Raw genomic sequence first — 20813 nt, forward strand, 5'->3', positions numbered from 1 at the left:
GAGGGATGGTGGGCGCGGTGGTTGGAGTGGGGCATGTTTCCTGTGGTTAGGATCCTGGTCAGGGGAGGGGCAGACGTGGGGGACCTTCCCTGACCTTCCATCACAGCCGATAGCAAAGCATGCGAACCAGGTCCTGCCCTGATGCCAAAGCCCTGCTTTCTATTTGGGGAGGAAGATCTATTCCCATCAAAAGTCAATAGCAGTAGGGGACGACTTATGATTGAGCAGCATCAGGTAAGAAGTCTGAGTGGTGAGGTTACTGGGGCCGGGGGTGGGGGGCTCTGGGGGGGGGTACAGGGATGGGGCCGCCAGCGCCCGCTATGTGTGCTTCCTGCTTCTGTTGACGCCACCGGAGCCCAAGACAGCACGTCGGACAGGTTGGGAGCGCTGAAAACTTTGGCTTGACCGCGGCCACTGGAAGGGGTGACGGTCCTCCTGCTGTCACCTGCTGAGCACCAGCCACGCAGCACGAGCTGTGCTAGGGGCTTGACACACACACGCTCAGCCATTTCCCTGAGGAAATGGACACAAGACGAAGAAGCGGATGGCTCGGTGTAGCGGGCCAGTAAGGGGTTCTGGGACAGAAGCACAACTCCCCGTTCTCCAGCCCCCCCCTCCGGCTGCCACGTGGTGGAGACTTCCTCACGTTTTCTAGGTCCGGGAGCAACCTCCCTGTGGGGGGTCAGCCATTCCCTTTGTGGCTCAGCATTTGCCCTTCCCTGAGTGGCGGACTTGGAGCCATTGGCCAGAAGCTGGTCCCCAGTAAGTGCTAATCGTCTGGAGGACTGTCTCATTCCACCGCCCCCCCCACCCCCCCGCCGCCCCCGTGGTCATGGTCAGTCCACAGTTTTCAGCGCTCCCAACCTGTCCAAGGCACTGTCTCGGGCTCCTGTGTGTCAACAGCACGATCAGCTGTTTCTGTGCCCAGTGGGTTCCTTGCAGGAAGGTGGGCAGTGGATGCCGAGTGAGTGACTTCTGCAGAAATCCTCCAGGTGATTTGTGAATCTCAGAGGGCTCACAGGGCCCAGCGTCGGCTGCCTGCGCTCAGGGTTATCTCTCCTGGGTTCAGTTATGACGGCCAGTCGCTGTCGAGCCGAAGGTTCTACATAGTAGGCATGGGTGTTGGCCAAGCGAGACTGTCCCTGATTCTTCAGGTCTTCCCATCTCTACAATGTCCTGTCTGCATCTTCTTTCATCTAAGGAGCAGGACGTGTTAATGTCTGCTGATAGGTTAGGTTAAGTATGTGTGAGGTCCCTCCACTTTGTTGAACATTTATGGAGTGTCTGCTACTTGACAGGGGCCATGGGGGAAAGGAAAAGCTCTGAAGAGCTTGCAAAACACTAAGAGAAATAAAATTATTCATTATTCTGACATAAAGTAGAAGGCAGTTGAGTCCCTTACGAGGAATAAAGGTTAGGGACGTGGATCTCGGTTTCTTTGCAATGGAGGCCACACAAAGAAGCTGGGGGGCGGGGTGCGGGCATTTAAGCTGGATGCTGTGAGAATGGGAAGGGCTCTCCTGGAGGAAGGAACAGCATGACCAAAGTGCAGAGGTGGACATGGGCCAGGGGTGTGGGGGACCCTTGGGCTGGTGCATTACGACAGTGTGGGGACAGCTCATGGGGGGCCTGGAAGCAAGACTGGGGTGTGGACTTCATTCTCTGAGCAAAGAGCAGGAACTGAAAGGTTTTGGTGACTGTTATGCGTTGCCTCGCGTGCCCCCAAAAGATATGTTGAAGTCCTAGCCCCTCAGTACCCCAGAATGTGACCCTGATTTGGAAATACGGTCTTTGTAGGAGTAATTAGTTACGATGAGGTCACGCGGAACCCGGGTGGGCCCCTGACCCAGTATGACTGGTGTCCTTATAAGAAGAGAAGACACGGACATGAGGGGAGGTGGCCACGTGACCATGGAGAAGGAGACTCCGGTGTTTCAGTTTCTGGCCAAGGAAGGCCAAGCCAGTGTCTTAGCTCGCTCGGGCCGCTCTCATGAAACACCACAAACTGTGTGGCTTGTCCACAACAGAGGTTGATTTCCCACGGTTCTGGGGCTGGAGGTCCAAGACCGGGGTGCCAGCGTGCTTAGGTGCCGGTGAGAGCCCTCTTCTGGCTGGCCCTGTTTCCTCGTGCATCCTTGCAGGGCAGAGAGAGAGTGAGCTAGCTGGCTGGCCTTGTCCTCTAAGGACACCGATCCTGTTCATGAGGGCGGTACCCCCAAGGCCCTGCCTCCAAATATCATCACACTCGGGCTAGGGGTTCAATGTGTGGATTTGAGGGGGACGTCAGTGCTCAGTCCACAGCACTGGGGATGGATGGCCAACCCCCGGAAGCCTGAAGAGGCAAGGAAGTATCCTCTGTTGCACGTTTCAGGGGGTCGTGGCACTGTTGACCTTCATTCTGGACTTCTTTCCCTCAGAACTGTGAAAGAATAAATTTGTGTCGTCTTATGCTCCCAGTTGGTGGTAGGGGGAGTCTGTTGGTGGCACTATGGCCTGTTTGGCCTTGCTGTCTTAGCCCAGGGCCCCCTGGGCATGGGTTGCTCCTCAGCTCACTCCTGACCTCCAGAGTTGTGTGTGTGTGTGTGTGTGTGTGTGTGTGTGTGTGTGTGTGTATGCATGTGGAGGTGCTGTTCACTGGTTCCACCCAAGCCCAGCTGAACCACCCAGTTCTGATGACGTTATGGGTCGGTGGTCAAAAGCTTGAATATATTTGTTGGTGTTGTTTTCGGGGAAAAGATACGGGCTTTGGGAAGAAAACGATATCGTACGAAGAAGAGAATTTAGGGGCAGAGTGCTAAAGTCCCTATGGGGGGAATGGGTGCTGAGGCCAGGGAGGAAGGGAAGGGGGAGGCACCTGTCAGTCAGGTGCAGGGACCGAGGATGCCATGGCTTGCGTGGGTCTGGTTGGGGAGATATGCCGTGTGCTTCTGGCTTTACCTGGTTAAACTATCGTCTGTGTGGCTGTTTCTGCACACGCTAGGAAAAGCAAACAGGGCTGTGGGGCTGGCTTCAGCTGATGGCTGCAACCTGTTTGAACCTGGCTTGGCTGGCTTTGCGTGAGTCCAGGGTGGTAGCTGCATCTACTGAGAGAGCGTTGACATGGCTTTCCCGTCGCCCACTGTGTCCTGTGCAGCTCTTCTCACTGCCGACACCGTCCCCTGCCCAGCTCCTTCATCGGCCTGTTTGTTCAGAAAAGGTGAAAGAAAAAGTCACCCTTACTGGATGCCGATAGACTGGCTGCCTGTGTCCTGCACACTGAGGACATTGTTCAAGACGGTGCCACCTCTGTAAAAATATTGGTTCTGTAGTGTTGCCAAGATTTCTGAGTTAGCTATCAACCAGCTCTCCTTGGGCAAACCCAATCTGCCCTCTGACAGGTTTAATCAGCGTGCAATCCCTTTAAGAAACTGCACACAGTATTTGTGTGCACACTTGCTCTGTGCCCTGCTTGCCACCGGCAGCCCCTGGGGTAGGGGTGATGTGACGCTGTGAACTTGGGGGCAGAAGTGGGCGATCAGAAAAGGCAAACAGAAAAGGGCAGGAGAGCTCTTGCCTGGACGGGCTGGGAGAGATGTCGTCTCCCAGAGATGTTGTATGGATGTGTCTTTAGAGAAGACCTTCAGCCAAAGATTTAAAGGAAAAGTGTCCCATCTCCTCCCAGCAGTGGAGGAGACCTGCTGTTGGTGCTGGAACCTTTGGCGTGTAGATGCTGAGACCGTCATTAAGGAGGATTTTGCACCACAGGTATCTACTGGCCTGGAAGGGAAAACTTGGTGGTATTTCCTTTGATGCAATCACCTTGGGAGATGGACTGTTGCAATTCCGAGGCTCTCAGCAAACTCCACAATCTGTTTTTGGTAAAATAATTTTATACAGGTACGGAGGTTGACGGGTAGAATTTCTCTGGGAGTGCGGTTATTTCAGCCATTAATCCACATGGGATTAGAAAAGATTGTTTTCAAGCTCTGAAAATAAATAAGGAGCTCAAAACGTAAGCAAACCTTCGGTTAACATTAAAACAAATGAAGCATGGACCAAAATTAGTAATAAAATATGCTGGACCTTTGAAGCAACTGATTTGATACTCAGCGTGTACAAAGGACAATAATTTGATAGAATTATCAGATACATTTCCACGTGCCTTTCCTTACTCTCTCGCAAGTGTCCTAAAAATGACTGTTTTGTATTACGGACTTACAGTAGGAAATTAATAGAGACACGTGTACTTGGGGCAGGGGGCTGGGAAGTTAGTGTTTGGGCCGCTCTTCTCTGCTCTTGACTTAGTGACCGTGGCTGAAGCGATTAACTTCTTCTGGTCTCAGCTTCTCCATCCGTGAAAGAGGAATATTGAGTGTCAGCTGCCATATGAGGGGGTAAGACAAATGAGCCAGCACTTGGGAAGACAAATAAGGAAAAGGCTCAGAGACCTTCGGATGAAAAGCAGCAAGGGGAAGAACAAATGGTACCCCCCCAACCCCCCGCCCCGCCATTCCCATGCCTCTGATTCTGGCCCCTTCTCAGGACTGGCTGGTGCCTCATTATCTGTGGTGCCATGTTGATACGGTCTGTGACTCAAAAATACTGAAAGCCAACATTAACTCTAGATAACGTAACTTGAGCCATGTGAAGGCCAGTGAACCTGGAAAAAGAAAAATATCAACCGTATTTTAAAAGGATGGCACACGATGTTTCCAGAACTGCTCATAAATTCCTGGTTTGTGGCAGCAAGAACACGTTTGAGAAATTAATGCTGGGGTATCTCGAGGCAGCTTTATAATCATGTCAGATCTGCACGCTGTCCCCGATTGCTGAAACTCTTCATGGCTGATAAGGTGCTTGTTACAGAAAATGGGAACTAAATTCATAGTCAGCTTCTGTAGAGCCAATTTACATGTTGTACTGCTGGAGCTGAGAAGGAAAGGAAATGTGCTTGAAGCCAAAATTGGCTTTGTGGCTCTGGTTGCCTCGGCTCAGCACCACCTGCCTCCAATCAAACTGTCCAATTACAGGAAACAATTGTTTTCTTGCTTTCTGGGAAGTGAAGAAATTCATCCAGTAAAGGTCTGATTTCTAAATGTTTCTCCCCCTTCCCCACCCCCCCCCCCGCCCCTTAAAAAGAAAAAAGAGCAGGAAAAAAAAAAAAACAAAAACAAAAACCCAAAACATCAACACTGTTTTGGGGGAGAAAATGTTTCTTTAGCAAATTGCTTTCCAAGCTCAAAAATCAGGACGATGCAGTCCATGCATTTTGGGGTTATTGACCAGACACCTGATCTATAATTACCTCCTATAATAACGTTATTAGCCATTCAGAAGAAAGAGTCTCCCTTTTAAGACGTGAGGCAGTAATTAAAGGCTGTGAATTTCGCAGGTGAAATCTTGCAGAACGTGCGGTTTTAAAGTCAAAGAATTTAGTGATCCACCTCTGGTTAATTAAACTTTCTTCTCAAAATAAAATCTTGTATTTGAAACAATGAAATCGGTGGCAATGATACTATTTATCTCCGAGCCCAAGCCTCGTTTCTTTAAGCTCTGATTTGACTTGCTAAAGCTTACTTCTCTGAGATGGTTGAGGACTTGAAGGAGAAGAGACCATCGGCTGCATGTAGATGATACTGAGCATACACAGAGCACGGATGTGATTACAGAGCATGCGTTCCTCTGTCAGGTGACATTTTAATGGAACTAACAAGCAAACGTCACTTGATATGTTTCTATGTCACCTCCTGAGTTTTGCTTTTTTTAAAGAATAAAACCAGAACTTCTCAGTATTTCATGATCCGGTTAAAATGTGACCTCATGAAAACCCCTTATAGGTACCTTTTCAAATCCTAAGGCATTTTTATCTTTCTGAGACTACCTCCCCAAAGCTGACTTATACATTGGATTTGTGCCACATCTGGGATGCCCCGAAGTTATTTTGAGGGAATAATCCCACTCCACGCCATGAGTTCTCCTGTGCTTGGGACATCGGCTCCTAAGTATTCCTGTTTTCCTCCTCCAGGAAGCCCCCCGGTCTGATCAGCTCTCAAGTTTGTCCCTGGTCAGCCCTGGTTTGGCCTCCGTCCCAGGCGGTGGTTTCAGACCTGCCCTGCAGACCAGCCCCCTGGGCATATGAACTTGTTGAGGACCAGCCCACCTTTTCCATTCAGAAAAAAACGAATAGGTGGATGGTTTCCTCCTCTTTTTCTGGGTATTTCCTCTGAGGTCCCTTAGAGCCGTTTCCTTCTCACCGGGAGTCCATTCCTTAGCACCTTTTCCTTTCATTCCAAAGACTGCCTGGGGACCTGGTGCCCTCTCGTGAGCCCACTATACCTTGTGGCCCCCAAACAGCCAGGCAGAGGTCTTGGGGGGGGGCCAAGCCCACAGGCTCTAGAGCCTGACCTCAGGGTGGGTGCAATCACCTGAGTCTTTGTTTTCTTACCTCATCGGGGGTGGGATCCCGGCAAGGTCAAATCGCTCTACAGACCTCGGCTCTGCTCATGGGTCATGGCTCTGAGGTCCCGGCTGCCTGCAGGCCCACCTCTGCCACCAGCTTCACGCGGCCCGGGGACCTCCCCCATGGCGGGCATGTCCTGCTGCTTGCTCCTGTCAGAGCCACTGGGAGGTGAGTTTCTCCGGGGCCGGGGCTGAGCGTTACTGAGCCTCGTTTCCCTAGTGTCTAGAAGGCTCTCAGGAAATCTTCACTGAGTGGATGTTTTAACAACAGAGTCTGTCTCGTCCTGCACGATGCTCTTTATCCACAAGAATGAGTTTCGGGTACTGAAAATCTACCGCTCCACGGTGATCTGGTGACTCAGGGGCTAATTGTGGGCATGGGGGCTTTCCAGCAACCTAGTTAGATGAAACCACATAGCAACCTTCCCACCCCACGGGGTGACCTATTTCTCAATTTCTGTAGTCTCAACATCCATTGCCGCAGGAATCTGACGAGGCGGGGCCGTTTCGCCGCCGGTGTTTGATGAGAAAAGGGAATTGAAATGGAGGTGATTGATTTGGACCTTGAGACGCTGATAGGAAGTCATCCCGTTCTTTCCGACCCTGGGAGCTGCTCTGTGTAACGGAGGCTTCCCGTGACCCCTACTAGGCCTGCCGGGTCTAATCTGTCCCCACGGGGCGAGCGGGGTGGGAAGGCTGCCGGGTCTTACCGAGCAAGAGACTGATAGTCTGGGCTCTCGTAGCCTCTCTGGGTGAGTTTCCCAATTAGAATGAAAAATCTCTAGCAATTCTGTTGCCACCCAGATCCTCATTTTGCTTCGTAGAGCTGAAGTGAAAATTGAACTCTGTGAGTCTTGCCTGATGGCGTTCATCTATGAGGCAATCGGGCTGGTGCGTGGAGGTCCTCTGGGCCGCTGGGCAGAGGTTCCTTCCTCCCCACGCCCAGCGGGACCCAGAGGGGGGCAGAAGCCGGCCGTGTTCTCTCTGCCTGCTTAGCGGTACGCAGCAGGGGAGATAGGTTTCTTTTTCTCCCTTGTTCCGTCGGCTAACTCTTACCATCTTAAAGTGCCCCCCCCCACCATGTATCCTTCCCTCACGATCCCCACTCCTCCCCAAAGTACGTGGCCCAGATCTCACCCCTGTGACCTCCCTGGTGCCCTGGATCTCCCCAGCGGGGAAACTCCTCACATTGGGTGTGGCTCAATCAGACTGCCACCCGCCTGGCAACTCCTGGAGGGCAGGAAGTGGGTCCCTGACCACTGACCGGGGCACAGCAAGAGGGACCACTCAGCACACATTTGGAAGGAATGAGAAAAGCGTGTGATAGTAATTAGCCCTCTGCCCAGTGGGCTATTAGAATCTTCCAAGGATTGAAAAAATCACGCAGAAGCCCAGGCCCTACCCTGGGCCAATGGAATCAAAAACCCGAGGGGGTTTCTGCTGTGAGGCTAACTCAAAATGGCGGGAGCCAGGCTTGGGGGCCTGACCGCCTGGGCCTGTCCCTGGCTTCTCTCCCGACTGTGGTTTTCTCAGTTATAATGGGGAGGCCTGTGGGGTGAGGTTGCTGGGTTCTAAAGTACCTTGAAGAGACTAGGCACCCAGTGACCTTTAACCTCGTAGGCGGAAATGCTTGGCACGCTTGGGTGTAGGCCTATGAGCCTTGGAGTTAGGCAAGGCCTGGTTTGATAAGTTACCAAATATCTGAATCTGGGTGGGCCATTTGACTTCTCTGAGTCTCAGTTGTTTCTGTGTGAAATGGGGATAATAATATTGCCCGCATCATGGAGGCGTAAGGATGAAATGAGCTAAGACATTCTAGTAATAATGTTTGCTTGCTAGCTATTTATTATTGTTATTACTAGGTCATTGGATACGCAGGGGAAGAACATAGGGTGAGTGCTGATTGAGTTTACAGAAGAAAACACAGGCAGATGATGCCATACAAATTGTGTTAATTCTGACCTCCCTTCTAAACATTCCTCTTTAAGCCTTGAACTTTAAGGAAAAGCTGTGTGCTTTGATTTCTCACCTTCGTAGGTCAAAATATCGATTAGACTTTGTCTCTATTATATAATGCTGGGTTTGTGAACCTTCCAATACATTTCTGGAGTGGAAATACATTTTCATCTGCTAATTTCTGTTAACAAGGCAACAAGCTTTCTTAAATAAACAATTATATTTTTAGGGAAGTGTAAATTAAAGCACTATTCTTAATTTTGCTAAACTTGTCCTCCCTCTGACTGTAATTTACTCTGACGATCTCAGTGTTCTTGTAGTTGCTGGATTGAGTTGCCGCTCACAGCTAGCCCGGGGTCCTAGCTGTTAGAGCATTGTGATAGAGATTCTGTTTGGGACTGAGGCCTGTGGACTGGGAGGCAGAGTTTACAAGCTGCTACCTGAGCGAGACCGTGAGGCTCCTCCCAGAGTGCCCCCCGAGTATTTCTGGCATTTCCCCAAAGCCCCCCCACAAACCAGGTCACTTGGGGTCACCGACGTCTCTGCCATCGAGGGCTGCCGCTTGCGAACAAATAAGCTGGCGTCTTATTGCTGTCATTGTCAGCTTCCAGAAGGCCGCTGTCCAGGGCACAGTGCTACCTCCGGGGGTCTCCCCAAATCTCCGGGCCTCAGGGGGACAGCAGGTGCTGAGTGTCCTGCAGAGATGGATGAACAAGGCACATGTGCTGCCCGGTGTCTCCCCATGCATCCAGGGAGTAGTTCTGGGGTCCCCTTCCTTGGGGTGGCCCCCCAGGCTGGTCGGGGAAGGTACTTGTGGTCCTCCCCACACTGGACACCTCGTTACAGAGCACAGTCCCTGCGTGTGCACGGATGCAAACGGGTACAGATGTGGGAGTACAGAGGAGGGAGTAATAGGTGAGGCCCTCACTTCGCCAGCTGAAAATTCCCAGGTACATAAGTAAAATCCAAACCGATCTCATGGAGCAACCGACAAAGGTAGCATGACGTGGTAATGCCTTCCTAGAGAGCAACTTGGCAATATTGATCAAGAGTCTTAAAAATGTTCACAGCCTTTTACTCAGCATTTTAACTCCTAGCAATTTCTTCCTAGGAACTTTTTCGATGTGTTCGTAAAGATCTAGGTTTGAGGATTTCATTCTAAAATTTAATCTCACTGACATAGGTATAAAATTGGAAACTAACAACCTTAATGTCCAAAATAGAGGAATAGCTAAATATATTCTGATATGTACATACATATTTTAAAATATTTTGAAGCCATTAAAATCATATTGAAGAGTAGTTCAGGATATAGGGAGATGTTTATTCTGGAATGTTACGTTTAAGCTATTGCATATAGAATTATCAGTATAGTGTGAGCCCAATCATGTAGAAGCATGTATATATAGCATATATTTTTTATGTGTGTGTGTATGTGTGTGTGTGTATCATCATAAAAAGACTAGAAAGAATGCCACCAAGACACGGAGAGTGGCTATACCTGCGCAATGAGACAACTTAGAATTTTTTTTCTCTTTTATAAGTAGTCTGTTTTCGGGGCGCCTGGGTGGCTCAGTCGGTTAGGTGCCTGACTTCTGCTCAGGTCATGATCTCGAAGTTCATGGGTTCAAGCCCTGCGTCGGGCTCTGTGCTGACAGCTCCGATCCTGGAGCCTGCTTTGGATTCTGTGTCTCCCTCTTTCTCTGCCCCTCCCCCTCTCCCCCTCTGTCTTTCCCTCCCTCTCTCTCAAAGCTAAATAAACATTAAAAAAAAAAAGTACTCTGTTTTCCCCTAATTTTCTCTACAGAACATGTATGACCCCCATCTCAGATGCTGCAGACTTTGCCTGGGACCTGTGTGAGTCTGAGCCCTGAGCCCGGGAGAGCCATCGTCCCTGTGGGGTCCTGAGGCTGGCAGACAGTAGCAGGTAAAGGCATGGGCTCTAGGTTCAGCTAAGTCCGCGCTGGCTTCCCAGCTCCGCTGCTTAAATACCTTCGGCCTTGGATGGGTCTCCTCACCTCTAAAAACCTTAGTTTCCTCACCTGTCAAATGGGGATAACCATAGCACCTGCAGGATCATAAGGGAGATGATATATAACAGGGACTTAGCATTGTCCCTGCCATGTAATAGATGCCCTGTAACTGCTGTGTGTGTATGTGTGTGTGTGTGCAAGTATGTGTATGTGTGTGTGTGCACCTGCGTGGCTGGTGTGTGTTTTCACCTGATAAATAGATCCACAGTCATTTTCACCACTCTCTTCTTCGAGCTTTGCATGAATTTATGTAAGAGCTGTGTTGTGTGACCCCCTGGGCCCATGCCAGGTGGGGCAGATGGGGGTCTCTTTGTGCTGAGGAAAAGAAGGGGGTCAGGGAAGGGTGCTCGCCATCCGCATGCGGACAGAACTGTTGTCGCCCTCTTCTCTCCACAGTGGAGTGGAGGAGGGCTACCTGTCCACCCTCCGTACCCACTCTCCTCCCAGCCATGTGCTTGGACCATGGCTTCCCTGGGCCAGACACACTTTGCTAGGCAGAAGAGCCCAAAACAGTTGCGAATGCCATTTCCCTCCCCCCAACAAGGAAATGATGCGCTTGAAAGGAAGCCGTGTAAGGAGTGGATGAGGTCCAGGTGTTTTCCTGGAAGCTCGGAGCCTGCCGTGGCTCTGCCGTGGCCCTGCCGTGGCCCCTGCCCTCTCTTTGCCGCCGGTTCCCTCCTCTGGACTCGCCCTGCTCAGAAGCAGCCGTTCTCGGACCTGACCATACCCCTTTCTGGAAAGCACTGCTGCGGCCGTTAGGTGAGCTGGCGGGAAGGCAGGGTGTTCTGGGCCCGGCTGTGATGCCAGCCGCGGAGGCCGTGATGGAGCTTTCGGGCCATCCTGGCAACGGGCGCACGTGCAGTTTACGGCGATCCCGCGCTCGCACCATGGGGGTGATGCCGGCGAGAACGACACGGCACGGGGCCAAACGCAAATTGTTTTAAAACGCACGAGCGAACTTGGTTCAGGTGGTGCCAGAGAATTCTCGATTTCAGTGGAGGGTGATTTTGTGCACGTTTACTGCTCTCATCCAATAAAAATGCAACTGCTCGCGGAGACATTGGGTTGCGGTTTTAGGAGACGCTGTCAAAGAAAGGCCACAAATTTAACCCAATTTGCCGCACTGAGTTTGGTTGCTTTCTTCAAAGCGCCGTCAGCCCTTCAAATCTGCGAGCTTTCTTTTTCTCTGCGAAATGGTTACTCTGACCGTTTAGAATAATTTGAGTAAACGACGCTCAACTTGAGCCACTCAAAGTGCCCGAGTGCCCTCAGGTGAGGCCTGTCAGGTGTGTGGTGTGGTTCCTGATCCCAAGGAGTTACAGAAAGACAGCCTCGAATAGCAGGGTGTTCATGGGAAAACGTGGCACGGGCCGTAGGTCCCACCAGGGGTCAGGGAACGAACGGCTGGGGTCACCCACCGTGTAAGCAACACCTGCTCCATCCCGAGCTGAATTCACAGTGTACGACCCGCATAGCTGTAGAGAGGGGGTCACGCCAGGGTGCATCACGTCTGTACTTAGAAGGGTCCTGCCCGTGATCGAATGCTCCGTGTCACCCTTCTGAAACACTTGGTCACCAGGAGCCTGGAGCTGTGTATTTGCAGTTTGTGCCAAAGTCGTTTGCTTTTCTTTCTGGACACACAGCTCGACCCCATCACTCACCGTCTCCTGCAGCTAGGAATGGCCATGTGACCAGGTTTAGCCAAAGGAATGTGAGTACCGTTTGCGCGCCTGGCCCTCCCCCAACACGAGCTTGGTTCAGGGGGGTGCCAGAGAGTTCTGGAGCTCAGCGGAGAGTTACTTGTGCACTTTCACAGCCGCCAGCCAGCCACGATGCAGCTGCTCACGGGGTCATTGGGTTGTGCTTCTAGAAGCTGCTGTCAAGGAAAGTAGACCAGGCTTCCCCCCCTGTGGCTCACTGGGCTGTGTCCCCCAGGGGGCTGTGGAAGCCCGCGCTGAGGCTGGCGTAGCTGCTGCTGGCCTGTGTCTGGGCGTCTGGATAACTGTGCGGAGCAGGAGGCCCCCTCCCTGTCCCGGGCACTCGGAGCTGCTCAGGACTCTCACCAGAGCAAAAAATAAATGTCTCTCGTCAAGAGACTCCAGACTCAGTTCTGTGTTTTCTGTAGCCCCACCTGCCACGATGCTTCTTTTCAGAGGAAGGAAGTCTTTCTCAGAAGTCTCCCCGCGACTCCCTCCCCTTGGATTGTTGCTTGGAATTCAGCCTCGTGGCCGTCCCTACACCAATCCCCGTCCAGGGCACGGGCCCTGCCACCATCCGCTTGGATAATCAGGACTTGCTCCTGGAAGGCCCGTGGCTCTGCACAGCTCAGCACAACTGGGCTTTGAACAGCGGGCAATGAGAGACACTTGCCAGTGGGAGAGCAGCCAAACAGTATTTGCCACAGGGCAGTAAAAGGAAGGCTGTGGGTTTTCTTTTTCCCAGCTTTATGGAGATAAAATCGACTTATAACATCGCATAAGCTTCAAGTGCACAAGGTGATGATCTGATCCACGTATGTATCAGGAAACAGTTACCACAATAAGGTTAGTGAATACATCCATCACCTCACATAATCACATTTGTTTTGTGTGGTGAGAACATTAAAGATGTACTCTCTTAGCAACTTTCAAGTCTGTGTGCTTTTTTTTTTTTTTTTTTTTTTTTTTAGGAAACAACAAATATTCAGTTTTGATCTTCTTAGGTGAGAGAGTGACCATTTTATTTATTTATTTATTTATTTATTTATTTATTTTGAGGTTTATTTATTTATTTTTGGGAGACAGAGCACGAGCAGCGGGGAGCGGTGGAGAGAGAGAGAGAGAGAGAGAGAGAGAGAGAGGGAGAGGGAGAATCTCAAGCAGGCTCCACACTGTCAGCACAGAGCCCGACACGGGGCTCAAACTCACAAACCATGAGATCATGACCTGAGCCGAAATCAAGAGTCAGACACTTAACCAGCTGAGCCCCCCAGGTGCCCCTATTTATTTTTTTGAGTAACAAATCATCCTGTGTAAGTTCTCATGAACTGGGGGAGGGAGGTGAAAAAATGATACATGTTGCACTGGGGAAGAGAAACCTGCCCCATGACCGTGACATTTCTCTGAAAATAAGAACGTTCCGTGTGGCTCTCCAACAATAACTTCTAGCGTAAGCCCTCCATTTTCCCACCTCGAATGGTCACGGTGCCACACAAGGACAAAGACTGCACAGAGCTCCCTGGGAGTTAGTTAAAATAGGCCACTGGGCCCAGGGTGGGGCCGTGGTGATTGAGTTCCTGTGGAGTTGCCTAAGCCGTCGGACAAATGACTCTCTGCTTTGGTCCCCTGGCCAGAACGGGGTGACACCCCCCGCCCCCTGCTACCAGGGAGGCCGGAGAGCGAGGAGCATGTGGTTAAGACTGGCTTAGACCAATCACGGCCGTCACCCGGGCCTACCCTACAGCTGCTCTGAACCGAAGTGGGATTCTTCTAGCAAGAAACGAGGAAGGAATGGACATCGACTAGGCAGCAAATCGTGTATGTCATGGTCTGCAAAGACATCCGGGGAGAGGTTTATAAAAACAAGGCAAGTGAGGTTTAAAAAAAACATCGCCTGCCCAGGGGGTGGGAGGGTCTAGGTCTGGAATACTTCTTGATACAAACAAAGCCGAGATCAAGGGGAAAACTGGAGCACAGCTGGAATCTGAGCTGATTCTGATGTCCAGCACGGAATCTAACATTCTTGCTGTTAGCGTTTGTTCTACTGTTAATCCCATCCCTGTTATCTTTCTCGGGTGTCATTGAGTCTCTCTAGGACAGGCCGTGAGCGTGGCAGATGGCCTGTCCAGTCAGCTAGACTGCTGGTGAGCAGGGCTTGACCTTCATATTTGAGCTCTTTAGGCCCAAGTGTAGCATTTCACGGGCATCCCCGTGGCCTTCCTTCACTGTCTCTGCCTCCCTGGGTCACAGGAGCTCTGTGGAGCTCTGTCCCCTCGCCGTCCTCACCAGGTCTGAGCCTGGAGAGCAGCGCTGCCCAATAGAAGTCCCAGGTGAGCCGCACCCCTAACTTCAAACTGTCTAGAAGCTGTGTTTTAAAAAGTAAAAAAGAAACCCGTGGAAATAAATTACAGACTGTATTTTAGTGGGCCCCGTATAATACAAATGTTGGTTCGATACCCAATCATAGAAAAATTATTAGTGTGCTATGTCTCACTGTCTTCCAGCCCACGTCTTTGAAGTCTGGTTGGTAGCTCACACTTTACACATGTCGGTGCAGACTGGCCACGTTTCTAGTGATCAGTAGCTGCACGTGGCTAGTAGCTATCGTGTTAGAGGGCGGTCGTAGAGGACACGCACGGTTCTCTTCGTCTCAACAGTAGGCCCTTAGTAAGTGCTGAAAGAACACGTGTGGCCACACTGTTGGGAATGGGTCTCGCTCAAACAGAGATATTGGAGAGGTAGACCAGGAAGTCTTGGAGCAGTGTGGGTGGCAGTCAAGACCACGGACTCGTATACCCAGCCCTAGGTGTGGTGTTATAATCAGGTGGGCCAGATCAACCCATTCAGCCTCTTTAAGGCCGCGTTTCCTCATCTGTAGAGAGTCAGCCACATCTATCTTGCGAGCTGCGAAGAAGATCAAATGGGAAGATGTACACAAAATGTGTATGTGGTACCTGGTACATAGGAAAGATGGGAGAGGCAGTAGCTGTAGTTATTTTAAACTAGATGTTCTGCGAGTCACATGGACAGCTCGGGTTTTCGTGGCAGCAGTGTGGCTTGGCCGGAGCAGTGCCGATGTAAGGTGTGGTTTCTCCCTGCTTTAGGAATTATCTTGGGGAAATCTTAAAGCGATTCTTCTAATTGTATTTCTTTTTGGCCGGAGCTGCCAAAGTCACATGCCATCCATAGGGCTTGATAAGTGTGGGCAAATGCCAAAGGGGGGTGGCCCTTGCCCTGGGAGCTGCTAACTGTTCATTGTCTGTCCACGGCCTGAGGGTTCAGCTTCCCCTGGGAACTTGGTGGTAGTCAGGCCCTTTCAGAGCGGGGTGAGGACCCGGGTCCCTATGCCTGCCGTCTTCTGCTCCCACCGGGCCAACCTCACATGCCTTACCCCTCCTCCCTGCCCTCCTCACGATGCCCAATGACGTGTTTTGTCGAAATTGACTGTCTTGAAATATGGTTGTTTTAAGCAGTGGAAACAAGTGTTTCCTTATCATACCCAGTTTTGAAAACAAAACAAAAAAAAAATGGGCAAAACAAGCCACATGCATAGTGACATTAAGAAAAGGAAAGGCTAACTTTATTAAAAAGCTTCTTTGTGGTATCAGGCAGGAAGTGAAATGGCTTTAAATGGCAAACATTTCTCAATCATTTCATGCACCAGTAATCTTGGCATTCTTTTCTGTCCCCTTGAAGAAAAAAAAAACAGTGCCCAGATATAACCCAGACAAGAGAGGGGGAGGAAATTGAGTCAGTGCATTGTCATGGAGTCCCTCGGAAGGCCACTTACCCCTTCTGAGAAGGTTTGCGGGAGGGCCAGTGATGGACGCATGTGTAGAGGAAGGTGCACTTTCTGTTGTATGTTTGAGCCTGGGCCACCCAATGAATTGCTTTCTTTTCATTGGTTCTTCTGACCAACTGGTTCTCTCAAATCTGTCCCTGGTGGAAATACCAGAAATGTCAACTTTTGGATTTTACCTTGGAAATCCATGTTCAGAGGATGGTAAAACCCCAGCCCCCACATACAACATTTACTCCTCTGGCCAAATGCCATTGTCATTCTTTCTACTGTAAGTTAGTCTCTTTGCACAGAAAATAAAAACGCAGTGAAGCATGAGTGGCTAAATCTTTTCTTGAAGAGAAAAAAAGTTGCACTTACTTGGTGAGTACCAAATGAATAGAAATGAAAGGGGGAAACCAGGAGATTTATACCACTGATATACTCTTGCTTAGTTGCACTTTTTAAGACTTATTTATAGATGTCAAACAGGATATGGCACATGGGAGGTGTTCGGTGAATACTCCTCAATTGATTACAACACAGAAATACATTTGAAAATCTTTAAGGAAGCAGGTAGACTTAAAAAAAATAGCAGTTAATTTTAATCGGTAAAAAATGGTGGCCAGATGAAGTAGAACATCAAGTCTGCCCATTATAAAATAGCTCTCAAGTGTTAGGATTTTAGGATCTCCTCTAAAAATTCTTAGGATGGTTTCCAACATCGTTTTTTTTTAATTAAAAAAAATTTTTTTTTAATGTTTATTTATTTGTTTTTGAGAGAGAGAGAGAGCACAAAGAGGGGAGAGACACAGAGAGAGGGGGAGACACAGAATCCGAAGCAGGCGCCAGGCTCCGAGCTGTCAGCACAGAGCCTGGCACCGGGGCTCGAACCCACAAATTGTGAGATCATGACCTGAGCCGGAGTCAGAGACTTAACTGACTGAGCCGCCCCGGCGCCCCTCTCACATCTTCTTTTAATCTTTGCACTGTTCTGTCCTATCAGGTGGCAGGCATTCAGAAAATGTACTAAGGAAGTAGAAGTTATGTCCCAAGATGTGGCTGGAACTCAACAGTTTCTGGGCTTCCAACACCATTCTTTCTCATCCTATCTCCACATGTGTCCTTCCAGCAAAATCACCCTGTCCTTAAACCTCAGAGTGGAGGGGTTGGTTGCCATATCACCTGCTCCTACCCCTGGTATGGTACTGGTCCCCGGTCCCCGTTAATATCGTTGTTTGCTTAGTGTCTGTGTTTCTCATGTGGGCGCCTCAAGGACACAGGCCTAGATTATTTTCCTTGACATCCTGGTCACTCCCACGGTGTCTGGGAGGTAATAGTTAACAAACCCTGTTGAATGAATGAAGAGCAGATTTATTATTCTTTGGCGTTCCAAGCTATCACCTCACTTTGTTGGTGGTGTTCTTCGTGGTATATTTCTCATCTTGCTTCTTGTCCTTGTCCCCTTTCTCCTGAAGATAAATAATGAAGCCAGACTTCTCACCTTGCAAAAGGTTAGTCCTATTTCTAAAGCCATTTGGTGGGCTCTTTTGAGAGGCTTGAAGTGTCTCCTGGATCCCCGGGGAGACTCTTAGGTGAGGGGCTGGCCGCTGTGGCTGCAAACCAAAAGAGCTTGCCCTTGAAGTTAAATGGAAAAGGTCATTGTGTCCCTTCTCTTTTAATTTTAATCCCCGTCATTGTCATCGGTCTGGCAGGGAACTATGCAGGTTGGGGAAGCCTGGTTTCTCTGCTTCCCCGAACTCCCTGTAGCCAGACGTAGTTTGTGATTTTCCTCTCTTTGTTGTTGTTGTTGTTTTTATCCTGCTTAAATGTACTTGAAATAACCTTCTTGAATATGGCAAGGGGCGGCCGCATAGTCCCAGCAGCGGGCAGGGGTCTGCCCTTATGCTGGCGGTGCTGGGCTGATTTCAGCAAAGTGCTTTTGTGAAGCCCTGACAGCAAGTGGGTTTTCCCAGGTGGTGCTATTGTATAAACCTTCTAAACAATGGCTGCTTGTGGAGCCCAGTAGAACTTGTCGGGCTCACATGTCTCCAAAAGTGCTCAGGGGCTTGATGGCCCGGTTACGGTTCTTCCTTGTTTCAATCCGTCTGATTATTCTAATCGTCAGACCCATGATTCCCTGTTTGGTAAGGCTCCAACGGTTCAAGGGAAGTCCTCGTCATCTGGGCACCTGGTTTCAGGGACAAAGTGCTCAGCTCCCAGCCGGGTAAGCCATTTCAAAATAACCTTTGTTCAGGGATCTGAAAGAGCCCAGTAACTCAGCAGTGAGGACCGTCCTACTAGCTGGGCAGGGGGCAGGGATTTCAGCTGAGCAGGGCTTTGGCAGTTGCCATGGAGACTATCAATCGGTTGCCGAAACCTGCTGGGAGGGGGTGGGGGTGAGAAACTACAAGACAATCATCTGCCTTTCGGCAATTTGTTAGCACCTTATGTAGCTCTCAGACTCAAGCCTTCGCAGGGGGAGCGTTATTTGGGGGCACCTGCTTCTGGAAATTAAGAGAAGTTAAGATACCTCTTAACTTCTCTTAAGAAATGCATCTGATTTGTGCATCCGGGGCCTTGTGATTCTTTTGAGGCCCTCAGAGCCTGACGCTAATTTTGTTGTATGTGTGTGCATGCGGGGTGGGGGGTGCTCTTTACCGTAAGTCCCCTCTTGGGGCCTGTGCACAACTTGGCGGCTCTGGAATTCCCTGGCTACAAAGAGGAATCCTCTTCTCGAGTTTTCTGTTCGGAAGCCTAGTAATTGGTCGCTCCAGTGTCGGGTGTTCAGCTAAGGGGCGGTAACGTCAGCTGTCCCGTATCGAGGACCTCCCGGGTGCCAAGGCATTGCCCACACCGTCCCATTAGTTCTTACAAAAACTTTGCAAGGAGGTCTTGTTAACTGTCTTTTGCAGAGGAGGAAGCAGAGGTCCAAAGGGTGGAAATAACCTCTTTGAGGCCACGAGCTAATAACTGCCAGAACAGAGCCTTCACACCCGCTGACGGTGAACTTCGTGTTCGTCCACTGCGGGGTTGTCTCGGGGGATTTGATGAAGGCACGCCCTCTGTGGCATTGCTAACAGGCAGTCACTCGGGGCAACTGCTTCATCAGCAAATCCAACGGCCCCTAGGGATGGCCTTGTTTCAGTTCTCTGCAGCGTTCATCAGTTTGATGCACGCCCTTCCTTGAGAGGGGCCAGTCAGGACTGTCACCTGCTAACACTTGGTGGGGTTAAGGGGGGGCCTCAGCCATTGGCCACCCTGGGTCCTGCCGAGGGCCAAGTCCGTCAGTCTGATCAACTGAACGTGGGTTTCCAACTTTGCAAAATGGCTTCCAACAGAACCCCCCGTGAAAGGAACTGCACTTTGGTTGTTCTCGGGGACGCTCAACAGACTTGTCAGTCTAGAAACTCAAGCACTGCTACTGACTGAGGGTGAGGGTTCCGTGATGACTTGGGGTATGGACGGCTCTCCTGGGGAAGTGACTTAGACCACCATGATGCTGTCGCTTCCTCGTTAGACTTGGGTTTCTTGACATGGGCTCCTTTTCTCGTGGGGAAGACTCCAGACTCTATGGACAGGTAGGGCTAGCTGGGGTCCGGGTAACCCTTTCCCTGGCTATGGTGTCTGTTTATGCCTCTTCGACCATGTCCCTAAATAAGGACTGCCTTAGAAGAACAGGAAAGGAAAAGTCGAAGTCTTCCTGGTTCATCATCATATTACAATATCTAACGACCCCTGTGGCTTGTGGGAACTCTTCTTCTAGAGCCGTAAGCAACAACACTGGGAGAGGGGTTGTGGCAGTGGCAGTGGCACCAGACAGACCTGGCTCTACCGGGACCATGAGGGGGAGGTCATTTACCTCTGAACCTCACACTCCATACCTGCAAAAATGAGAAGAATAATGTCCCCATTGCAAGGATAAAAAATAATGCAGGTTAAGCACCTGGTAACAACCATAACAGGTTGTTGTTGTTGTCATCATATAACAATCTTATCATACGAGCCTCAAGTTTTCAAGGTCTTTCTACGCTCATGGGAGTTGGAGGGGCTTAGCAACATTGTTCCCAGAAAGGATCCCACCGTTCTCTCCCTCCTGCAGTTCTTGGCTGGTCTGGCCGCGAGATGTGTTGAGCGACCAGCTTGTCATTACATTCAAATACAGACTGTGTCTCATCTGACTCTTAGATTGAAGCTCACAGTTGGTGGTGGAGCCGAGTACGAACACTCATCCTGGTCCTCATTCCAGGGGGATAGGGAGCGTGAGGCAGCAAGCTCTTGAAACTCAATTTCTATTGATTTTGCATAGAGGTGGGGACTAGCAGGTCTCCGCTGTCCCCAACTGGGCCTCTGGCACACAGCATATTTGGTAGGAGCTTACCAACTTGCTGGCTTTCCAGTCAAGGCAGGCGGCATGACTTAGAAGCACCCCTAGAGATATGGGCGGAAGCTCCTGATAAAGAGGACAGCCGTGGAGGAAGTGCTCAGAGAGTGCGGGGCTAGCAGGAAGTGGGAGCTGTTTCTAGCACAGACAAGGTATGAGAAATGAAAGTCAAGGAGGAAGTAGAAGTAGGATCCGTAGGTGCCTCGAGGACAAGGAAGTGGCTTTGTTGGCAAAGGTGGAAGGAGAAAACAGTATCTAGGCTGAGCGTGGAGGTGGGTGTGGAAGCCATTTTCTCCTCTTATAATGTGTGCGTGAGGGCTGGTGTTGGAAGCCCGGGGTTAGACATTTGGTCAACGGAAATCCTCAGTCAGCCCTCATGGAAGCCACTCGAGGAGAAATTTCACTCCTGAAGGCAAAGAAACACTGAGTTCAAAGAGGTTTGGTTGACTGGCTTGTGCTGGTGTTTTAGTTCCGAGGCAACGTGAGGTCCTGTGGGGCGTGCTGGTTCCTCTCGGGAGGCAGCTCTG

The 20813-nt window shown here is 50.3% G+C and overlaps 1 long non-coding RNA gene across 1 annotated transcript in view; it reads left to right on the forward strand.

Moving 5' to 3' along the window:
* LOC128311322 (uncharacterized) overlaps positions 1 to 20813 on the forward strand; it is a 137275-nt gene that overhangs the window by 35406 nt on the left and 81056 nt on the right. Inside the window, exons 2-3 of the long non-coding RNA XR_008289706.1 lie at positions 10202 to 10321; positions 10824 to 12970. This is a non-coding gene — a long non-coding RNA (uncharacterized LOC128311322). The remainder of the gene's footprint in view (positions 1 to 10201; positions 10322 to 10823; positions 12971 to 20813) is intronic.

This window comes from Acinonyx jubatus, chromosome A3 (assembly GCF_027475565.1).
Source record: "Acinonyx jubatus isolate Ajub_Pintada_27869175 chromosome A3, VMU_Ajub_asm_v1.0, whole genome shotgun sequence".
Lineage (NCBI taxonomy): Eukaryota > Metazoa > Chordata > Mammalia > Carnivora > Felidae > Acinonyx > Acinonyx jubatus.